General features: G+C 38.0%; 1 protein-coding gene across 7 annotated transcripts in view; it reads right to left on the bottom strand.

The window, feature by feature from the left end:
• OSBPL3 (oxysterol binding protein like 3) overlaps positions 1-22,555 on the bottom strand; it is a 91,521-nt gene that overhangs the window by 63,514 nt on the left and 5,452 nt on the right. For all 7 annotated transcript variants that reach the window (XM_048070294.2, XM_048070293.2, XM_013171876.3 and 4 more), the window contains exon 2: positions 9,154-9,280. The gene's annotated coding sequence lies outside the window, so the exon portion shown is untranslated. The remainder of the gene's footprint in view (positions 1-9,153; positions 9,281-22,555) is intronic.

The following is a 22,555-nucleotide window of genomic DNA, read 5'->3' on the forward strand; positions in this document are numbered from 1 at the left end:
TGCTTTGGTGCACTGACAATTTGAGAGACACTCAGGATTTAGCAATGCTATGTGGATTTTATTTTGACAAATGCTTCTGTCATACTGTTCAAAATTCTTCTATCTGAAATACAACTCCAGAGAGAAATCAAAACTTAAAAGAACATAGTCAAAAGCAGTGAGAGTTTGCAGGTGTTTCTGTGGGCAGGAAGAGAATAAACTTTAGGCCAAAAAAAAAAAAAAAGAAGAGAAGTTTCTCAGTTTCTCATAACAAAAGCCTCAAAACAGACATCTCATCTTTACCAAATGTAATATAACTGTATATAGCTACATCATTGTGTTGGGTGTTGGTTTTTTTTTGGGGGGGTGGGGGACACTTTCAGTTCCATGCCCAGCTTTGTTACTGAAGTTATTATCATTCATTAATCGATTTCTTTTCTTGGTGTTGGGGGATTTTCTTTTTTGCACTTTCACTTTTTTATTTAAAATAAGCAAGTATTATTTATCAAGCTACTACATTAGTACATGGGAATTGTTGCCAGAAGGACTGATAAACACCACCCTTGAAAACCAATTTATTTATGCCAAATGTACACAGCAAAGTAAATCCCTACAGAATACATTTATTTATCTTCATGTGTGCCACCAACCAAGTTATGCACTTGTGAGACCAGTAAGTGCAGTTTTTATAAAGCTGGAAAAACAAATAATTAAACAGCTTTTTTTTTTTTTTTTAAAACACCAGATCATAAGTCATACTTTCTCAGATGAAGATTATGGAAAGGGTCTGACCAAAAGTCAGATGTTTTATAACTCTTCAGGATAAGGACTGATGCACTTTCCTCCATAGCATCCACTACCAGCCAATGCCAGAGACGAGCACAGGAAAACCCCAGAGCCCACCCTGTGCAGCAGTTCCTGCACTCTGGTCGCCAGCACTGCTTTCATCAAGGAGTTTGCAAATACCGGGTAGACAGACATCTCACAAGAATACAAATGTTGGTTGCAGGGGGAGATGCTGAAGCATGCCCTCAACAGCTGTTACTTAGCTATCACCAGCTCTTGTTAGTGTTTTCTCTTCGATTTAAATTGAGGGCTCTATGGCACTGGAAAAAAAAAAAAGTGTATGAAATTTGTAAAGATGAAGTACAAACTGCAGTTTGGCCAATCGGAAAAAGCATTTGTCTACGGTGAAGCCTGACTCATGGCCTTTAGGAAGAATAATTTCACATTTAGGAGAGTTGTAAAACATATGGAATTTCTGGTCATGGGGTAACTGACTTTAAAAAACGGTGAGTGAGTTCTTTCCCTCTTCATCACTCCCCCAGTAGGATTTGAATTTGTAAGGAAAAAGAAAAACTCGTCTCCAAATTTGATACATCCAAATATAAGGAAAATTATCCAACAGCCTACTTGAGGCCACGCTGCAGAAAGATAAGGGAAAAAAAAAAAACAACAAAACAACTACAGCAGTAAAATCCCCAGGTATTATTACAGACAGACAACCACAGTCATCCGGCACCACCGCTAGCATCCCTCGCCTTGTCTTCAATATATCTCCCAATCACAATGGGTGAAATAAAAATAAATACACATTTTGGCAAGGACTTATTTAAAAGAAAACCAAACCAAAAATTCATGACTATTTCAGACACAGATGTGCATACTTCTATGGCTATACGGCAAAGATATAATATGTACAACAAAATTCTTCAGGCTTAGCAGTCTGCTGTAGAAAAATCCCTCACTTTTATCTACATTTTCATTTATTTATGTTTACTTAAACAGAATGACAAGTCTAGACAAGCCAGTCTATTCATTAATACCTTTTCTAAACTACAACACTACCAGATGATAAATCCTGAGTTTAACCAGTGTCTATTTAAAAGTCTTCGGTAGTCTTTAAAAGTCTTCTCCTTTGAAAATGCATTATTTGAAGCAAATTACTGTCTCATTGTTATTTAGTCTGTGGCAGCCAGAGCTTTTGCTTATTTTACAGCCTGTTGTCTCTCCCATTAAAAGAGCAGAACGGAAGGAGGCAGGACAGTGTGCATCCTCTGTTTCTCAGAAGACAGGTGGATACTGTCACCCCTAGATGATGACAAAATATTAGAAATACCAGAATTCTGGTTACTAGAGACAGCCTGGAAGAGTAACAAAAATAATCTTGTCAAAATGTTTTTTAACCTTGAAATTTTATTTCTGAAGTTATGATTACACTGGCTGGTGGCAGTATACTAAGTTGAGAAAGCAAATTAAAGCAGCATATGCTTAATAGAAATGTTTCAAAGGGACTCTAACCATGAGATTAGGAAGAGCTGTTAACAACCCACATGGAATCAAAAGTGCTCCGGAAAGTTAACATGAACTTTTATATGACAGCATCTACTTCAGGTAGCATATGTTGCCTAGACTTAAGTGCTGGATATTGCTCACTGGAAAGGGGGAAGGCAAATGGGAACTGAAGAAACTGCTAATTCTCACGTAATAAACTAATGAAATATCACCAAACTGTGCAAGGGGATGAGATCCACAACTTTTATACTTCCAAAGGACAACCAGAAACAAAATGGTACAATATCACTGTACATTTCTGGTTCAGTAAAGTAGTTCTAGGCATATTGCACATTTTAAATTTAATTTTTAAAATTACTTTTTCAGTGTTCACCCAATTTCCATGCCAGTGCAACTTACCACAGGACATACACAGAATATTACCTTAGTCATCATTCCAAGAGTAAGAAACATTTAAAATTAAGAACTCTAATTAGACATACATACACACACCCTCTTTATGGGTAGAGAGCAACAATACTGTTACAGTCTGCCCTGTTACATCCCCACTTTGTTAGAACATGCTAAATTTAGTCATAAGTTTACTAGCTGTGCAAATCATTACATGCATAGAAAACGTACAGATTTATACTACTCGCGTAACAAAACAAATCCACTGAACATGGCAAGACACCAAAATATATTACAGGCAAAGCTACAAGCTAATTTGCCTTGGGGTACCTTTTACCTTGTTGAACATGTTTGTTGTTTATATCATTTTGTCCAATGACAACAACAAGAAAATCAGCAGGTAGGGAACGGCACATCATTACATGTTAAAAACTGCATTATCAATTTCAACCTTTAGAGGCAAAGAGTTGCTGCCAGATAAAACCTGGAGTTAAAACCACATGCAAGAGGACAGTGCACTTTTGAAATCCTTCTTATCCTTACGAGGATAAATTCTTTTATGTCCCTCAATCAAGCATACTAAGCATTTTCACTGTAAACAGAGTCAGCACTGCTGTCTCTTGACTATTACTGTAGTTGACAGCACCACTTTTTAGCAAACATGACATAAGAGCCCACAAGAACTAAAATTATTTCACTTTGTAGCACTTGACAGCTTGCTAGCAGTTCAAAACACTTCTAGACTTACTGCACTACAGAAAGGCAATTTTCTAGTATCAACATTTTCATTAATCGTTCAGTATTACGTTTTTAAAGTAGAATAATAATTTAAATTTCTTTGTCTTTTTCTGAAACAAGTCTGCTATTTGAAATAAACCGCTACTTGTACAACACTCAATCACACTTGCAGACAGTTGTCAAAATGTTCAGATATTAGTTAATACTGAGAGAAAAAAAATAAATCATGGGGATAAACATATGCTTGAATGAAACCTAGGAAAAAAAAGTACTTTTTTAAGGTAAGGTATCATTCAAAATCTACACTTAGATCAAGAACTTTTCTTCAAGAGTTCACCATCCTCCGAAAATACAGCAGCAGTGCTCTTGCAGACTTCATGGTCTACGTACACTGGAAAAACAAGGTTTGTGGGCGAGCTCTTACAAGTGACACTAATAGACCTTGGGCAGGGAATGGGAAGAGAACCTTTCAGCTTTAAATCCTCTCCTGGATCTGAAACATAAGACAGACTTCAAAGGAAAGTGAAAAATAACATGCAAATAATCTCTTAGAATTGTTATATGTATTATAATATGCGTGTGTGTACACACACACAGAGTGTATGTCAGTGCATACACCCCTGCCAGCACCAAGCACTTGCCATCCAGTCTCCTTACCTTAGGCAAGAGAGACAGAGAGAGGACCCTTCCCATCAGGTCACTCCCCACCAAAAGAGATTTTCCGCACTCTAACCCCCAAACAAGTTGGCCCTCCTTTAATTCACCTCCCTCTCTGTACTTGTGCACCCCATGCAGTTGTTTGCTTGGGAACTGCTTCAAGCATAGCCAGGTTGGGAGCTCACTCTAGGCAGAAGTACCCAGGTCTCTCCTGGGAAATAAGGAGGCACAAAAGTTACCTGGACAAAAAGAAATGCCTGTGAAAGTTACAGTAAAACAGGCAGCCACACTAAAAAGCTTTAAGAGGTTTTCAAAGTCATTTTATATGGTATTACTCCGATGCGCTCTATTGTGCCTGCAAAGTTACCAGCCAGCATGTTTTACTCCCTACCAGATAAGATCTTGTCTGATTTTCTGCCAGAATTGGAATGTTCTTTCAACATAACTTCAGCCGACAGGAGAATATATTTTCCTTCTCAAAGTTCTTGCTACGGTTTTACAACCAAAAAGCAAGCAGACATAGCAGACACTTTCCTTTATAAGCGTGTGGCACATTGAGTCAATATGTTTGATGAACTCATTAAAAAATATTGCAAACGTTATATTTCCATAAATACATTTCTGGGTATTAATCACTGCTAATAATTATTCTTGGTGAGGTTTCATCTTTTTTCATCCCTCATATATGCGTTCATAAGATGTATGACAAAACAAGTCTACAACAGATTACATGCTTGGACCAATGTGATAAACAAAACAAGATTAAAGCACATTACTGCAGAAGTATGCTGGTTGTCAACTTTTCACCGTGAGCTTTAAATAAATAAATACGTATATACTGTTAACATTTTACAGAATCTTTAAAGTAATCTATTTCTCCTTGAAAAGTACCGACTTTAATAACCTATTTTTTCTATTTAGTGTGGTCTTTCTTCAAACCTAAAGGAACAATGTGATTTTCATTTCTTCCTCAAATACCTACTGCTACAAGAACATGCCTTCTGAATTAAAGTGAGGGTATGACCTTTTCCCAAAAGCAGATGGGAGCATTTAAACTAGCAGTGGGGCAATGAGCAAGGGAGTCACTAGAAGCCAAAACTGTACCTCACCCATTGCAACACATGCCAGGATCAAAGATTCAGTCCCATGTCCCATTACAATATTACTGAAGGAGTCCACCAAGGACAGCAACTCTCCCTCCCATGCAATCAGTTTGTGTACGAAACCTTTGCTGTTGCACAACTGAAATGCAAGGGACCTTGGTCATATATAATGATTGCTCCTCGTAAGTCAAAGAATAAATTTCTTCAAGTTCTTTCCTGAACTGTGACAAATCTTTTGCCTCCTGACGCATTATTTTTATTCTTCAACCAGTAGATGAATAAGCAACTTGTCATGAGTTTACAAAAAGAAAGACAGGAAAAAGTTACCGTCTCTCTAAAAAAAAAAAAAAGATATAATCCTGATGGAAGCATATGTTCAAACATATCTCTGAGGCAGAGACAGATATCTATCAGAGAGGGCAGTTTTCATGGCTTCTGCAAGCACAGAACTGATTTACATCAAAGGACTGACTTTGCTGATGACCTCCAGATAAAAAGGGAATGTCTCTGCTCAGTGATGGTGTGATGAAAACATTTTCAGAGAAAATTGGTGAGAGTATGGACTGTCCATATCACTTCCTGGGGAAAAAAAAGTTGAACCTCACTTTTAAAACCGTCCCAGAAGTGCCAATAAAAACATAATTTGTTCTTGATCTTAAAACACAAGGGAACCAACCTGATTTCCTTTGGAATGACAAGACACAGCAGTTGCTACTTTTCTCTGCATAAAAACATATGGAATCACTACTTTGAGTAACAGGAGACAAGATTCATGATTTCTCATACGTTACCTTTGGCTGTGCTAATCACCTATTTCAAGCACTTCTGTTCACAGTCTCTCACAAGATAGGATGTCGGAACTATTAGAAATATCTGAATTTCATGGCTGAGGCATGCTGCATCCCTACTGCAAGAGGAACGTTCTGCATCCATGATACCACACGATCATGGAGTTCACAACTGCCTACTGCTTCAGGCCCAACATCAGTCTGACACACGGTTGGCATTTACAAATGGCAACCTGCTCTAAAAGAAGCGTTTAAGCTATTACTACTTTACAATGCTGTATTAATGAAATTGGACTGTACATTTGATCCACCTGTTCATAATTTCAAACATTTAATTTCTCCTGAACAAATTCTAAAGCTTACATTATTCTGGAATCATACTAAATCAGCAGTCCAGTTGTTTCAAACTGCTCCCCTGTCTAATAAGGTATTATCTCTGTTTAATATCAAAGTAACTATCATTAAAAAAACAAAAACTACAAGCTATGCTGTTATGAAATAAGGTCATCTTGCTCCTTCATTCTCCCTTGCATAGATGCCATACAGGATGCTCAGATATATAGTCTATTTTAGTCTTAAACAATACAAGGTTAATTTGTTTCAGTAGCAACTACTGAGACAGTAGAGTAACAAATACATCTTTTCTTCCCTTCTCCACTTTTTCTTTGTTCCTTTCTTTTTGTCCAGAAACTTCTATCTATGCTACTATCAATTGAACAAGTTAATGACAGTATTCATAACTAAATCCACAAGTAAGGACTTTGGCATTCATCTGAGACAAATAACTTGAACTTACAGGCGCCAGCTTGTGCACAAAGAAGAGTTAAGGTTGTGCACATTGGTTATTTTTGCATTTAGAAGCACAGGCACACTAAGATTTGACCTCATTTTCTTTCAAAGTAAGCAGCAAATGACATATTTTAGCACAGAATTCGTAGTCCTGTATGAGTTTCTCATGTAAGACAGTAAAGAGCAGGCTGTTGAACTGCCACTGTTAATAACATTTCTGTCAATATTGAGCTTACAAAATAAATATTGTGAAAAGTATTTAATTTTACTATGTTAGAGCACCAAGTGAGAGAAGAACAAAAATCAATGTACATGATATTTGTACTGAAGAACTAAGCTTGGAATTTTAGTTTGGCAAAAGCAAGGAAACCTAAAAAAAAAGAGCAATGAATACACAGGAGTTGCATGAAGTTTCTCAAATAAAATTTAAAAAGATTGCAAAATGAGGATCGCTTCCTTCACTACATTTTTGTGTGTTTAAGTGAGCAGTAAAGAATCCTTCTAAAGTCTCAATAACTTATGGAAACTGCTTCTGTAACAGCCATAGATTCATTTCAACTTTGTAAAATTAATTTAATTCACTTTAAGGTGAATTCACTTTGAACACCAAGTACTCTTTTTTTTTTTTTTTTTGAAAGATAGGGCTTTTCAGTGAAATTACACTGGGTATTAACATGAGACAATGTATATTAAGAAAGGGGATTATGAAGTATTAATGGATTCCAAGAACCTACCCAAACAGGATGGTACTACGTCAATATGAAAACTAAAATATTATTGTTAAGAAAAGTGATAGCTCTCATGGCAGCATTCTGCCACAGCAGACACAACAAAGAATTTCCTTTCTATAATCTTTCAAATTCTGATAGTTTTGTATCCCTGTAAATCTACCACCCTTCCTTTAGGAACTATCAAAATTGCCTTTCAGAGAACATTCTCGCACTAGAAGTTAACGATTAAGATAAGCAAAATGAAGGTTTCCTGCCCTGACTTTGTCACAGGTTTCCTGCACAACTCCATAGAAAGCCATTAACATACTTGTTCCTCAGGAACCCCTTCCAAAAATTAAACAGCCACATGCTGCACACTGTGAGCAGGGCTATATTCATTTCTGCCAAGTACACAAAGCTTACAGGTTGTTAGACAACCACAAAACATTACTTTGCTACTTAAATAAAAGCACACCAACATCATCAGCTAACTATTTCATAATAGTGTTTGATAAACTCTCCTATATGCACAGGCAAAAAGATCCTAGAGCAACCTGGCACCTCCCAGAAAGAGCACACAGTAGCGACGTAGCAGTACCTACCAAAACAAATAAACCAGGTAGGAGTATTTTCCACTCCTCTCGCTCCTTGTTGGCTTGTAGTTTGTAGAAACTGGAAATGCACACGGCTGTTAATGTGATTAACAGCAGCCACATCTAGCAAAGAGTCAGCCCCTGTGCCTGCTACATACTTCAGTTTCCATGACTCATCTCCAACTTTCCACTGCAACACAAGTCCTCCTGAGCAACATACAGTTAACAATACCTTGCACATGCTCACAACAGAAATGGGGAGAGATTGACCCTAAAAGAATTCACCAAGCAATGTCACCACCCTAAAAGACAAGTTGTTAATTGAAAGTACACAGTGCCTCCTGAATACATGCTATCAGAAGAAGGTGAAATGCCACAAGTGCCATGCCCAGCAATATGACTTTGAACAGATTTCTTTCCCAATCCTAAATATCACAATTAGTGAGCACACAGGCAAAAAAAACTCACATCAACTAAGAACACGATTTTTTGTTGTTGTTTTGTTTAAGTAACACTAGTTACATAATCTCCCCTTGCCAAAGTCCCAGCTTTGGCCGTTTCTATGGAGAACATTTCAGAAAGAGGTACAAACCACAAAGAAAATAACTGCACAACAGGTAGGAGAGTCTCTTTCTGACCTGGTAAGTTTCCAGTGGAAACCTCAAAGCCTAAGATTAAAGAAAACCCCAAAAATCACAGAATGGTTTGGGTTGAAAAGGGTCCTTTTTTTCCACCCCAGTCCTCTCTCAAAAGAGAGGCAGCTTTGAGGTATTTTCAAGCAATTGCCCTCATAACAGCAGAATATAAGGTTACATTATCACAGCCCCTGGTTTACCTCTGATTTCCTTCCTACTTCCTTCAATTCTTCCTCTAGACATAGTTAAACACAATTTATCATCCAAAAAGGAAATGGAAGTGCTGCCTCTATACCAGCAATGCTACAGTCCTCTTCCCTTGTATAAGGATTGGGTGATTCTTCACAGTAAGAAGCTTCTTTCATCATACCCCCTATAAGCTGAAATAGACTCTATTCTCTATACCCTGAAATTTAACTTCTACTTTCCTATTCAAAGAGGGCTACACATCCATAATACAGGGAAGACTGACTTACAGTGAATGGGCAGTCTCTCAGTGCTGACCATGAAGAATCCAAATCTCCTCTCCCTTTTAGAGCACTGGAAGTCTGAGCAATTCCATCAGGCAAAACCTGGCAAGCTCACGTGAGTCTGCTGCTGGATCTGAAAACAAACAAACAAAAAAATCAGGTGAAAAATAAAAAACTTATCTGTCCGTACCTGGGAAGCATGAGAGAGATACAAAATATGATCTACAAATATCTTGAAATTTTTGTTGCTGTTGTTAACTAAAATCTTTCCCTAAAATACAGCATCTATGACTACATCTTCCTCTCCTGAAGGGTATATGTGTGTATATATATATATATATATTTGAAGTTCAGGTTAGCAAAATTCTCATATAAAAAAAAGCAACTAAATTTTAGGCTACTAACATACTAACAGACTAATACATTTTGTAACAGAAAACTTTCTTGCCCAAAGGATCCAGGATTCTGCACAACGGATGTGACTCTACTTAGGGGGTACGGAAACCCACTCTCACACATCTTGTCAGCATAAAAAAGAAGGAAGAGTCCTGCATGGGAAGAGTTGCCAGGGGGTACTACTGTCTGACAAACTCTTACCATTATTCATCTGTTGCTTTGTAGCAACCAACGTGCAGTTTTAACATTTATTCAAACACTTTTTTTTTCTAAAGACAATCCAACTTTGCAGTTTTAGCAGCCTGTACAATATCTCTGGACAATCTGAACACCACACCATCAATTTGTGCTAAAAAGGATTGATATTTTCACCTATTTCTATATTTGTAGACTGTATGATTCTATGATTATTAAATTTGAATTTCTGTTGAACCAAGCCAGTTCCCATATCAATGATAACCTTCACAGAATCAGAATCAGCACAAGGCAAACTAGTATCTGGGTACCACATATCATTTTTTGTTTATAAAATCTGGCCCATCATTAAGCTTCTCCCCGTACTCAGAGGCCTTCCTGATCTTCCTTCAAGATCAACATGAAAGAACAGAATTCCTCAAATTATTTGTACCCTTGATTAAAAACTGTTATCTGCTATGTAGATTTGAAAAAATATAAATATACCTGTGTGTGTGTGTATATATATATATATATATATATATATATATATAGCTTTAGCAGTTATAACTTTTTTCTTAGTCATTATTTCTACATGCTGTGGATAAACCATACAGCTTCTTTTCAGTAACGCAACTAAATTATTTTGCATTTGTTTAGTTATTGGCATTACAGCCCTTATTTAGTATTATTCTTAAAATGTTGGCATGTTTTCCAGGGAATAATAAAAAAAAAAAATCCTTTTCCCTGTTTTCAACCTGCTGAGTTTTGAGTAATACTTTTGCCTTCTCTTACCAATTGTCTATATTTAATAACTCCTAATTTCATGTTTATACTTAATTCCTTGTTTCTTCTATTTGTTACATTCCTGAAAATGCCACCGCCCCCAGCTGGTTTGGGATCTAAACATCTGTGATCTAATTTTAGGATTTGATCTTTTAACATATGAGCTTGTTTATTTTTATAATAATCAAGATGTTAAGGCTGGAAATTGTTAAAGGCAGATTAAAAAAAAAACCTGATGTGTTAACTTTAGATTAATATAAAATATCAAAGTTCTTTCATTTGTTCTGCCTTTTAAGTTTAAAGACCTAAAATAGCTACTAATGCAACAGCCCATTGACATTTTTAGCCTGTAGGAGCCTGTAGTGGGCAGAGGCAGCTGAAATAATAACATATTTGAGTGATGAACCAGCTTTACGATTTTATTAGTCAGACTTTTCCAAATCTATGGCTGGCACTTTTCCCAGTATCTCAAAAATTAAGCTGTTCTACATTTAAAACTACCAACTAATCACGCATTAAAAACTTCTCATGGTTAAGGCAACAGAATAACCTTATGATAAGCTTCTAAAAAAAAAAAACCAACTAACTTTGAAAAATAGTGCCTTTAATTCTTTGTGTTGTTTGTATGAAGGAAGTAAAAGAGAGAGGGAAAAAAGTAATCTGATATTGGTTAGTTTGAGAAAGCTACATTATTTATCAGGAATATATTACGTATCACACTGAAATAGCAAGTACCCTACAAGAGAGTGACACTCAGTTGCCCCATAAAGCCAATGGGTGCCTTTGTTCTTCCAGTCTTTCTGTATTTTTTGAATATATAATAAGTCCTCCTACCCCAGGATGAAATCTTTCCTGCAACTCACTAGTCCAAAAAGAGGAGCTTGCAGGGAGCGTGTACCCATGTTCCCTACTGCTCCCCAGCCTCACTGTGCCACATACAGTGATCTAATTCAGTAACAGGCAGAGGGATGCAGTGGCAAACTCTAGGACACGACCAACATAGGCACAGTTCCAGGGTTTTGGTGGTGGGGTTACTCTCACTTTTATTAAAAGAACAAAAAAACACAACAAAACAACAACAAAAACACAGAACAAAGCCCTCGTGAGAAATTAAAAGAGCAAGCAATTTGACTCTTTTTTTTCCCCTTTTATTTATTTATTTATTTAGGGGAAAAGTGGAGCATACCACAAAATAAACATCTCTGCTCTCAGGAAATACAGATCAGATTCTAAATCTGAAAGACAAAAACAGTAGCTCTTTGGTCATACGGATATCTGAATAGCTCAACGCAGCTCATGAACGTTAGTGCTCTTCACAACTTACCTATAAAATGGGCCAACAGGTAGAAATTTATTTTTTTTTTACAAAAAAAAAAAAAATGTTTCTGAATATTTTGCAAGGCAGGTAAGCACACTTCCTAAAATCATCTGGGAAATCCAGACCAGATTAACTGCAACACTTGACAGCCTGTTGATTGATCTACAGTTTTCTTAATTTTTTTTGTACTTCTGGAAGAAAAAATAATCCCCACTTGTGCAGATGCAATAAGTAGAACTTCTCGCTGTCACATCCACAGACACTAGGAAAACTACAGCGTGGTACATTGGAATAGAACAACAAACTTAACTCTCAGTGGGTGACTACGGCTCATGTGAGCATCATAGAGGGATGCTCATTTAAAGCAGAACAGAGGAAATTAATTATCAGGTACCCAAGGAAAAAAAAAAATGCAATACTTGACCTTTTCACAACTCCACAATTCATTAAGCTGTTTTGCACTGTACCATTCCTAAAGAAGCGACGTATTTCTAAGTATGTCTGGAAGAGCTGCAACAACCTAAGAGCTGATCTGGCGACAAGATGTGACTGGGTACAAGTCTGCAGCAGGCAGAACCAGGCCCTTCAGGAGTAACCAGTCAATTCTCTCCCTTCTCCAAGTTTGCCATTTGTTTCTGCTGCAACTCCTAGTAAAACCAGTAGCAACATGACCAGAGAGTGGAATGAGATTGGGAAATAAGTCCAGCTCATAACTCAAGCAGGAAAGAAGCCAGACTTTTAGCCGCACTGTTAGCTGGACCAGTTTGCTGCAGGAATGCTTGTGCCAAAATTTATGCAATAAAAAGAACAAACCAAGCAGCTGCAGACAGGACCCATAGAGCACAACTACCCCTTTTTTGGAAGTGGTGCAGAATTATGTTGATTTGCACTGAAATTGGAGCTAGGAACAAAGCACCAGTAAGAAAGAAAGCATCTTGCCAGGTTTATTCGGCAATAGACTTGCCTTCTAAAATTCAGTTTGATGTATGTGAGCAAAAGCTGTCAGTAATGCCAAGTCTGACTGAAACCAAACATTAAAATCTTATAGTTTGCATGATGGATAAGCTAGTTACAAATGTCATCATGTAGTGCTAGCTTTAATTGCTCTGAGCTAAATATAACTTTCAGAATCCAATAGCTCCCCGCAGCTTTTCTGTCTTTCAAGAAGAGAAAAAATTTCCAGTTCGAAAAAGCAGATAGGCGCACAGTCGCGTATCACAACTGAGAAACAGGAAGCAAACCTTAACGATGATTAAGTTTTAAGAGTTTCAAACACCCGTAGAGAAGGACTGGTTTCAACAGGCTGCCGTTTGCTTTGCTCTTTCACCGCTCTGCTTCCATTTACGTACTGTACCTGCTCCTTTTTGGACTCTGCCATTTCTTCACTGTATTAGCAGACTGTGCTGAGTCTCACTTACCCAATATTTCCAGCCAAAATACTGCCTTCACCAGCAAGCTGCCCTGGCACCCCCTCGCTTCTTCATGTACCGCCGACGTGAGCACCCCAGGGGAGGAAGAGGAGGGTGAGTCTCCTGCACACGCACGCAGCCTGACCCTTACCTGTATTGCTGCTGTGTATTGCGTGACACACGAGAGGGAGTCCAAAATCTGCTATAGCTGCAGAGACTGCACCGCCCCAATAAAGGCGTGAAACAAGTTCTCTTCTGCCTTCTTACACCGAAGAAGGATTTTGAAAAACGTAACTGCAAAAGTTTTACATAGCAAGGCTTCACTTTCCCTCTCTGACCTGATAAAGGGTTACAGGCTGAAAATTTGGCTGACGCCTAGAAATATGTTCTACAGATTCTGCATTTTTGTTAACCTCCATTTTACAGGTCATTATGCAATTGAAGTTCCCCCACTATTCTTCAAATTCAAGAAGCGGGGAGCCACTGCTGCAGTGACAGTCTTGCCACTGACTGCACACCCCTCCCATCACCTGCTTGTACCCCCTCCTCTTCACCTTTTCTCTCTAGTTTTATCCAACCTCTGCTCTTTTTACTGAGCTGAACTCAGCTTCTTTATATATATATATATATATATATATATATATATATATATATATTTAAGATTTCCGGTCGTCTTCATCCCGTCTGTGGTGAGTGGGGACAAAAATAGTATTTTTACTTATAGAAAAAAAAATGTATTCATCAGACCACATGAATTACTGAGTGCAGCATTAGAGCTGAAAAGATGGGCTAGCTAAAACCCCAGCTTTGCCTGTGTTACCGAGCTGTGCACATGCTGTAGGAGCACCAGCTGGAAGGCTGCCAGGAAATACCTACTACACTGAACAAGTCCAAGGCTAGCATCCCACAAGTTTTCCCGCCTACCATTTCTGAGTGGAGGACCAGGCTGGATAAAACAGGCTAAAGGGATTATGCCTATTTGGTGCTGACTGAGAGAAGTTTTAAAGCCAGCCTCCTCCTGAAGAGGAGGCTCTGCACCAGAACATCCATGCTCTGCTGCCACAGAACAGGAGAAGGGAAGAACAACTCCCTGCTGTCACGGCAGGCAAGGACAGACTTCATTTCTCCATTTCTAAATTGTAGTGTAAATTGCAGTGTCACCACTCGCTGCCATTGAGATTTTTCTTTCCGAAGTAACAGACTAAATTGTGGATAAATGATGTCAAAAATAGGAACAAATGCTCTAGAGGCTTTGTGTAACAGACCTTCTGTCACTCTTACAGAAGGCATTTTTGTTTTAAAACCCTGCCAATCACAACAGTTTTTCAGTACAGCTGAATATTTCAAAAAGACCAAGCAAACATCATGCACCTGTGGTGGACAAACACACAATAAATGCTCTGTGCTAACTGGTGCGACCCAGAAGTCCTCAGCACAGTTGGTGCCCCAGCCTCATAATATCCCACCCTCTCCCTGCATTTAAATCCATTGCACAAGGTGCGGCGAGAAGAGATGCACCGCACGCTGCCTTTAAGAAAGGTCGAGAGGCAAAAATGCACAAGGGAAAGAATTGGAAGCACGGTGGACATCAGCCAAAGCAAACGCAGGATTAGTCTGGGAAAGGAAACATGCAACTGTGATAACCTGATGTGACTGTCCAGTAAATCTGGATCTGAAGATTAGCAGAAGAGAAAAGATGCTAGAAAAAGGTGATTTGTTTTCTTGCTATTGGTAATACTGGAGAGATTTTACTCTCCTCTCCAAAATTAGAACACTTATGTAAGTATAACCCCTTCTTCTTTTCCTCTTAGCCTCACACACACACAACCCCCCCCCCCCCCCCCCAAAAAAAAAAAAAAAGAGTACCTTCAGCCTCAGGTCAGGACAGCTTAAGCCTAAATATTTACAAAATTTCCATGGAAAAAAGTAATTAATTAAAAACCAATTATGTTAAAACCAATTATGTTAAAACAACAGGATCCATGAGAATAAATTTCTTCCATCCTCCAGAAGCTGTAATCCACTCAAAGAACATTTATTCAAAGACTTTTTTCCTGGGGGAGGAGGCAACCAGAAAAGCATGTGGCCAACTACATCTCTACACATTCCAAAATTTACTTATTTACCAGATTCTTTTCTTTTCTCTGCATTTGGTGACCTGCAAGACTGCCTCATTCAGCTGTAACAATAGCTGCTGAAAAACGCTGGCAACAGCTGCTACTATGTATGTGACATCAAGAGGAAAGAAATAAATATACATACACACACTCGCTTAAATGTGACTGATATATATATGCTTTCTTCCATAGATATATCTACGTATAATCTGTCTATAGATAGATAATGCACTTCAATGTGATTTTAGACAGATGGATACGTATCTTATCCCATTTAAGTGAATGCTTCCACCGCCAGATCAAGTAATTCACACATGCAAGCCTTTCTCCCTCCTCCCTGCACTTTAGGTGTTCCCCTGCTGATTTGAAGCTTATTTTTCCTGGGTGTTCAAGGTTTCTTAAATTACACTTAGAGACCAAAACAATGAGGGAAAAATAAAGAAAAATGAGGATTATTTATGTAGCGAGACTTCAAACAATTGATCCAGCTATATCTCAAGGGATTTAACAAAGAGACAGAATAAATAATGAAGAGAGAGAAAGTTGGGTGAAACACCAGAGTATTCAGAGCTACCTGTGGAAAAAGGAATTTCCTGCTGATGGACTGTTCATGAGACAAAGACACTGACCCTCTGGGACAGGTGACATACCCAAGAAGGGATTTACAGATGAGAGCGAGAAGTGAGAGTTGTTGCGTGGGTGCCCAGCCTTGACATCTAACTTCCCTGCACCAGCAGAGAAAAATGAGGATGTGGCCATGAAGAATTCTTCTCTCCGATCGTTTCACAAAAGACTAAGTCCTAACATGGATGTGAGCAGGGGTCAGAAAAATAAGTAGTCTGTCCAGTTAAACTTACATGACCACATGAAGTGTTTTGAAGTTATCAGTGCATTCATTCAAAATAAGTAAAATAAAAGGAGAAAAATGAAAAGAAAAAAGCTTGTTCTACAAAACTGAGCAACTTGAAGTAGTTATTAAATATAAGGCTAAATATAACAGGGACAACAGAGGCTTGGTGGCTAAAGCACATATGTGCTTTTCGTAAAGCCCGTGCTATTCAGAGAAGTCAGAAGTAGACGTTGGGGTGATGCATACTGACACAATTTAAAACTGTGATAGATTAAAATATATAGACACACACACTCTCTCTCTCTCTCTCTCTCTATATATATATAGTGTATATATATGCATATATATGAGTATATATATATAAAAAATACTGCAAAGTAAGAACAGAATCTGTTTGGGTCCAAAAAAGCACTTAAAGAAGGACTGCCCTGTTCAGAGTGCTGTGAATCTGCAATAGATTCACAAAATCCAGCCTCGGTACAGATTTTATTAGAATGAAAAAATATTAGAGAAGTGTGCATTACAAGAGATTAACTTCTCCAACAAGCGAATAATAAGCAAAAGGATTTAGCTGATGTCAGGTGGGCTGAGGAATTCAGATTCCCCGAATCAGAAATGCTGAGCTGCTGCTCCTTTTAAGGTGCAGAAATGTATCTGGAAGTTACTCGTGGGGTGCAGCATACAGAAGATAGCATACAGAAGACGACTCGTGAGATTCATCTCACGAGGCCTAAGTAGATAAATAGCTTCTCCAACCCTCCCGAAAAGGCAGGGAAGGAATTGATTAAAGAAATTGCACCTCATATGTTAAAGTGCGGGAATAAAGTTAAAACATTCCAAAAAATGGACTTTAAAAAAATATTTAAAATTAAGTTCTTCAACAACACATCAGAACTAAGCAAAGAAGGAACCTGGCGGTGACTATCGCCTAGTAGAGAAACAAAGACAGGATGCCTACTACAAAATAGGCCTGGAAATTATGACACAGAATTAGAACTAAAAGCTTTCTTGAGCACGAATTGAGGAAACCAGGCAACGCTGTTACAGATCTCTGAAAGAAAAGGCAGAGGAAATTGTACACAGTTGCAAATAAAACTTTCATGCATCCTCAGGTTACCTGTCTACCTCACCCCTACCTTATATACACATTTAAAAAGAAACTATACTTTTTAAGCAGACCAGCAAAAACAAACAAACAAAAAACCCCAAACAACAACAACCCCCCCCCCCACACACACACAGTAGGAGGTAAATTATGATAGGAGAGCAAACAGGACACTTCTCTTCAGAGTTAGGGAGCAGAGAAAAGAAATCAGGCCGGCTACAATCAGTAACATGCAAGATTTCAGATCAAGTCAAAGAATCATACAGAAATATCAAAGTCAATGGTATATGATGAACTTTTTAAAAAATTAAAAGTGAGTGAAATATGTAGATATCATCTAGACCTGACAACTGCATACAACATACTAATCAAGCTGGAAATTATTGTATTTAACTGCAGAATTGCAAAGTAACTAAGCAGCTGGTCAGAGAAGGTAATTAGAAAATACCAGTCTGGACAGAGATCACCAGAAGAGGTTACTAAGAATTATCCTGGGGCTCTATTCACTAGTCCTGCTACTAGTGGCAAAGGAATTGAAGCGTCTACTGAAATTCCCTGCTGACAAAAAGCACAGAGGCACCTCTGATGCACCAAGTGACCAAAACACCGGGTGAAGGAACCTCACGAACAGAAGCAGTGAGACAAAGCGCAGCTCTCAAGTCCCAAAGGCAAGGCCAAGGTTGCTAACCCAAGGAGCAGGATGAGCACAAATTCTGCTGGGAGCAACCAAGGAAGGGAAGGTACCTGCCTGTTTGAGCTGATTGCAGATTCACTAAATCACCAGTTTGATGAAGGCTTGAAAATAAAGAGCTATCTTTTGACATGAAGTAAGGCATTTTCTACAGAGATAATATAGAGATGCATTAAAAAAATAAATAAAAATCTTTGTGCAAGGCAGTGCTAGCACTTGATCTGGTCAGGAAGCCCAAAATAGCACATAAGACATATGAGAGATAAATGTACTCTTCTGCAAGGGAGATGGACAACGGAATAGCCTCCTGAAGTGAATATCGGAGCGTATGTAGTCAGTCACTAGATTCTCTGCATCTCTTCAAGTAGAAATGAAAGATGACAGAGGAAATGGAGAGCGTTCCTATGAGAGCTGAAAGAGAAGTTAACCAGTTTAGCTTAGCAAAACAAAGGTGCAGAGGGAATACAGGTGCCCTTATAAATGGTGAGAGAAAACACTAATTTTAGCTAGATGCACAGACTGGGTGTGAATGCATTTATCCGGAATCCTGGAATAGCATTTTAGTCAAAGCAACTAAGTTCTGAAATACTCTGTTAATGGGACAACTAGGTCAAAGCTCCAACTATTTTTAAGAGGATGCTTTGTCAGATTACAAAAGGGATTATACAAAAGTATTGACTGCAACAGAAATACCAAAAGGTGAGTATCCAGGGCCTCTCTTCCAGTCATATGAAGTGCCAGTACAGCCGCTTTCAGTAAGAATACCATTATATACTACTTAAAAATCCACTGGTGATTTAACCTGGTCTGCCAAGTGACCTTGATGTAACATTTTTAGAATTTCCCTTACTAAAAATGAATTACTTCAGCTTTACTCATGCACCTGTATTTTTTTCTGTATGATTTTCTTTTATTATTTATCATGGGGTGTACGGTGTTTTTTTTGTTTTGTTCGTTTGTTTCTTATGGAATATTAATTTCAAAAAGTGGCAGATCAAGGAAATAACACTTTTTAGAATCTATGTTTAGGCTACTGAGCATATGTAGCTTTTACTATATTAATTTCGACAATGAGATTTGTTGATATTTTCTTCTTAATTTGATGAAATTTTTGAAGATGAAGATATTTTGCATGTTCCTGACTTCCTGAAGATGAGTACTGCAGAGCTCTGGAACCCTGATACACAAAAACAAGCATTTTGGAATCTCAGTGCAGGGATCAGAACAGCTTTCTTCAACTCCCCAAAACAAAGCAATAAGAGTTATTACAATGAAAATTTTAACTTCATTATGTAGTACATAAACCTTTTCATTTAATTGAATTCTTTAAATTTACACTATCTAAATTAAATGAGTACATAGTTCTTTCTTCCTTACTGTACAAGCTACTTGGCTCACATTACAAACAGCGCAAGGCAGAACAGCACATAGAAGTTTTACTTTTGGGAAACTGCCAAAATTCTTTCATCCCATTCTTAACAAGTAGTCCAACATACTTCTCACCATACAAACATGACAATTCTTCATCATATTTCCTTACAATTAGTCCATGCTATCGGAACTATGGCAAGAGAGAAATCTGGCAGGCAATTATTATTTTTTTTTTTAAAAATAAAAATAATAAAAGGAAGTCTCTCCTATGCTTCAGCTTGTAAACCTTAACAATGCAACCTGTAAACCCAGACTGCTAAATTACATTTTCCACGTTTCCCCTAAGACTATATTAAATTTCTGATTATTTTAAAATACACCTTTATCTGTGCACATCCAACAAAGAGTAAACCATTAACTCAGTCAGCACTGACATAAGACATGCTAGAGTTTCTTTTCCACCAGCTGTTTTTTTCGTTTTTATTATTATTAATCACGTCTACCCAGATCATGACTTTTGATTATTTTGAAGGCCCAGAAATAAACATAGGGAAGTTAAAAAGAAAAACAAGGCAGTTTGGTCAAGCAGAATAAGCAGCGAGAATTAAAGATATGTATATTCATACATAAAAGTCTGTTTTCCCATCCTTCATCTCTATTTCTCTTACCACACACTTCCCTTCCTCTCTGCTGTAATCGTATCACGCCAGGATAAAACAGAAGATCGATTTGATAGATACAACAGCAAGCAACAACTGACACACAGCCTACACCTCCTTCTCTCTCCTGAAGTAACCCATCATACAAGTGGCAATGCACTTGATTTCATTGCTCAACAGTCCTTCAGAACGAAATTCCCTTATGAATTCAAGTTCTGCAAGACGTGAGTGCCAGGAGACAGGACACACTGAAAAAGGCACTGCACCTTCCTATTATTCAAGAAACAACATTTTAGTTTCAGAACATAAAATCCATTTAACCGTAAGCAACGATGATTCTTAGGTAGGACTCTGCACATTAAAATACTGTTTGACAGTTTTGTTTGAGAACATCAGAAGTACACAATTCTCATTCTACATTGAACGTGGGATGTTTCTATGTTAACCATGCACTCTAGCCATATTAAAGCAAATAACGCAAGCTCGTTGAGCAGTGAACATTTGGCACTTCAATATGAACTGTCATTGTGTCAGGATTACCAAGGCTGAAATGGCATCCGCAGTTCGGAAGATGTGGATGTTTCCAGGTACTGAGCCATGCCATGAAATCAAAGTTCTCCCCATGCCTCTTTAGTACGAAGGGGCCACCATCACAGACAAGCTCCACAAGTATTTCCCAAAGTGAGGGCATTCAGTCACTTAACGACACCCAGATACAGCCACTCTTCAACCACTGAATTACAGTGGAATCAAGGAAGCCATTTGCTTTAAAGCAAGAAGGACGAAGAAACAGCTAGGAATAAATGGGAAGATGCATCTTCCCTGTTCACCTTATCACACTCATCAACTAGGACTACAAGCAGATTGTTAAAGCTCACCTGATAAAAACAATGACCTTGTGTGCATTCAAAAATACTCAGTGGTGTCCCATTACTTGAAATTTGATCTTTTAAAATGTAAAAGTATCACCCGTAAGAGATCTTCGGTACACCAGCAATTTCACAAATATGACATGCCAGAAAAAAGTGACCGTGAACACTTAAGTGCCCCTACAATAAAAGAGGGGGAAAAATTACTAGTCAGTCTTGTCAAATACTCCATTTTGTGAAAGCCTAGCAATATATTTTTTTTAAAGTCTCATTTGCCAGAGTGACATCCTGGCAACGGCTCTGCTGTTACTTTGCAAGCAGAAATGTTGATCCTGCTGAACTTCAAAGGATATGATACTGTGTAGTATAATACATGAAAAAATAAGAAGTTTGTGTGTGGAAAGAAGCCTGTGATTCAGCTATTCTGTGGAAAATTCTAATATCTCTGAATCTGACACGAAGTTCCATATTTATTCAGTGAATTAAGTGAAGAAAAAAAAAAGCACATCATTTCAGCAGTGTATGTTTATTCTTATTCTAAGAAATAGGATGTTAAAAGCTTGCTTCAACTATACGGACTGGTCATCAGCAAAAAGGCAAGAACTTTATTTATAACAGTTTCTTACTTCATTAAGTTCCCCTTTCTCAGCAATTTGCAACTCTAAGCACTGGGAGATATTCAGTAAGTGAGCTTCAGTTTTATAAGGTTCATAATGTTACTGTAATACTAAGTGCTTCTGGTTTTATCGCCTTGCAGACAAAGTACATAGATTTGAAGAACTGTAAGAAATCTGAAAATGAATTCAGAGGTATCATGACCACCATAGGAAAAAATGAAAGATGGGTTTTTCACTGGTTTTGGCTTAGCTTACTTTTTGGCTTACTGGTTTTGGTAGTGCTTAGCTGGGGGTGAGTTACAGGGGTTAACTCACAACAGTCAATCAGTATAAGTTATCAGTACTATTCAGTTAAGGAAGACAAGAAGTAATCGTAATACTCTGTCCAATTTCTTCACTCAACATGAAAATTTTGCATTTCATTTCCCTTTAGATGCCTCCCCCTGGAAGCTTAAGAATAGCACCGCAAAACAACCCCCCACGCAGCTCAAGAATCTAAACGCAGCTGGGTGCCCTCAGACTATTTGTTGATGCTACTAAGGGTACAGCTACTGAATTCACTTCCCAAAAGCCAGTAACTTTCTTGCCAGGACATGACAAAGTCCTGTAGACCTTATACCAAAATTCTCTTCCTTCTACTGTTAGGCCTTAGTCAAAAAAATTCACAGGAAGTATCAACTCTTTTTCCCCAACGTGGCTGTTGCTAGAGTTCAGTGACAAAAGTAGATTTAACCTAGATTCTCCCCTCTTCATATGCAAATTCCTTGTTATCTGGCCATCGTATCAGCAAACCCCATTAGTTCTAGTTCTCTTCTATTTCTAGAAGTCATCTTCTGTCAGGTACACCAGCAATTCTCCAGAAATAACCTATTCCAACTATGGTTGCACCGTGCTGTATGAAAGATTACCTGCAGCCCACTCACAAGGATGTGCGGTGATCCGATCCACTCTTGACCCATGCAAGACTGGAAAAGAATGCTCGGACTGCAAGTGACTTTTCAAAAAAAAAAAAAATTAAAAAATTCTAAATCTATCAGAGTCTGCAG

This window comes from Anser cygnoides, chromosome 2 (assembly GCF_040182565.1).
Source record: "Anser cygnoides isolate HZ-2024a breed goose chromosome 2, Taihu_goose_T2T_genome, whole genome shotgun sequence".
Taxonomy (NCBI): domain Eukaryota; kingdom Metazoa; phylum Chordata; class Aves; order Anseriformes; family Anatidae; genus Anser; species Anser cygnoides.